Below are 2,386 nucleotides of genomic sequence, written 5' to 3'. Positions count from 1 at the left end.
CTATAAAGCCTTCCATAGTGGTTACACCATTTTACACTCCCACCAACAGTGAATAAGTGTTCCAGTTGCTCCACAACCTCGTAAGCATTTCTTGTTTGCTGTTCTGTAAAATTTTGCTATTCTTACTGGGGTGAGATCATATCTCAGAGTTGTTTTGATTTGCATCTCTCTTAGAGCTAGGGATTTTGAACATTTCTTCACGTGTTTGTTGACAATCTGAATCTCTTCTTTGGTGAAGTGTCTGTTCCTATCCTGTGCCCATGCTTAAATTGGATTATTTAACTTTATCTTGTTGGGGTGCTTCAGTATTTTGTAAATTCTAGATAGAAGCTCCTTATCTGACATTAATTACCAAATATTTTTTCCCAGTCTGTGGTTTCCCCTTTTACCCTCTTGGAGAAGTTTTGGGATGTACATAGGGATTTGATTCTTAGAAGGTCACACTAATCTATTATATCCTCTCCTGGTTGTAGATTTTTCAGGATGATTTGAAGACTGTTTATGTTGTGGATTTGGACTTCTAGAGTTCTTCCAAGTTGTTGGGTTTTTGTGTTTTGTGGGTCTTTTTAAAATAAAGTTTATTGTGATTGTTGTTGTTGTTATGTGTCATCGAGTCGCTTGCGACTCATAGCGACCCTATGTACAACAGCCCTAAACTCTGCTCTGTCCTGTGCCAATCACACTGTCTCTGACACTTCCATCCCGATTATCCCAGTCACTGAATCAATCCACCTCATAGAGGGCCTTCCTCTCCTGCGCCGTCCCTCCACCTTCCCAAGCATGATGTCCTTCTCCAAGGACCGGTCTCTCCTCACAACATGTCCAAAGTATGTTAGACAGAGCTTCAGAATCTTTGCTTCCAAGGAGCCACCTGGTTTAACCCTTTCCAGGACAAATCTGTTTGTTTTCCTAGCAGTCCATTGTATTCTCAATACTCTTCTCCAGCACCACAGCTCAAAGGCATCAATTCTCCTTCTATCCTCCTTGGTCATTGTGCAACTCTCTGATGCATAACAAGTGATTGCGAAGACCACGGCCTGTATCAGACACACCTTAGTCTCCAGAGAGACACCATTGCTCTTCAGTACTTTGGAGAGGTTCCTAACAGCAGACTTTCCCATGGCAATGCGCCTTTTAATTTCCTGGCTGCTGGTGCCAAGCCTGTTGACTATGGCCAAGCAAACTAAAGCTGTGTACAATCTCCATCTCTTCACCATCCATCCTGATGCTGCCAATTGGTCCAGTGGTGAGAATCTTTGTCTTCTTGACATTGAGCCTCAATCCATATTGGAGGCTGCAGTCCTTGACGCTCTGCAGTAGGTGCTTCAGGTCCTCTTCAGTTTCAGCAAGCAGGGTTGTGTCATCTGCATAACGCAGATAGCTATTGTAAAAGGTATTGCTCTCGTCAACTCCAGTTCTGTTTTCTCTTTGTACTGTAGAGAAATCCAATTGATTTTTGTATGTTGATCTTGTGTCCTGCCACTTTGCTGAATTGGTCAACTATGTCCAGTAGTTTTCTTGCTGAGTCTTTAGGGTTTTCTAAGTATACTATCAAATCATCTGCATAGAGAGATAATTTTACCTCCTCTTTCCCAATTTGCCTCTTATTTCCTTCTCTTGCCTTATTGCTATCATTAAGAAGTCCAGTATAATATTGAATAGGAGAGGTGATAGTGGGCATCCTTGTCTAGCTCCTGTTCTCAAGGGAAATGCCTTTAATCTCTCTCCATTGAGAACAATGTTGGCTCTTTGGTTTGCATATATCCTATTTTGTTGAGTGTTTTAATCAGGAAAGGGTGTTGGAGTCTGTCAAAAGTCTGTTCTGCATCAATTGATAGGATCATGTGGTTCTTGTTCTTTGCTTTGTTAATGTGATGAATTACATTGATTGTTTTTCTTATGTTTAACGATCTTTGTATACCTCTTATGAATCCCACTTGGTTGTCGTGGGTTTTTTGTTTGTTTGTTTGGTTTTTTTTTTACCTATCATTGGATTCTATTGGCCAAGATTTTATTCAGGATTTTTGCATCAATGTTCATGAGAGATATTGACCTATAGTTTTCTATTTTGGTGGTGTCTTTTCCTGGCTTTGGTGTCAAGTATATGTTTGCTTCATAGAATGAGTCTGAGAGAATTCCATCTTCTTTCAATTTTCTGAAATAATTTATGTAGAATTTGTGACAGAGGTCCTCAGAATGTTTGATAAAATTCACCTTTAAAACCATCTGCTCTGGGTCTTTTTTTGCCTGGAAGTTGTTTTATTACCATTTCAATTTCTTCTTTTGTAATGGGTCTGTTCAGGTGTTTAATTTTGGTTGGTGTCAGTTTGGGTAGGTTGTGAATATCTAAACATTTGTCTATATCCTCTAGTTTTCATGTTTGAGT

Source organism: Elephantulus edwardii, unplaced genomic scaffold (assembly GCF_000299155.1).
Source record: "Elephantulus edwardii isolate Elephantulus edwardi_28Jun2011 unplaced genomic scaffold, EleEdw1.0 scaffold00231, whole genome shotgun sequence".
Lineage (NCBI taxonomy): Eukaryota > Metazoa > Chordata > Mammalia > Macroscelidea > Macroscelididae > Elephantulus > Elephantulus edwardii.
Note: the sequence above shows the minus strand (reverse complement) of the source record.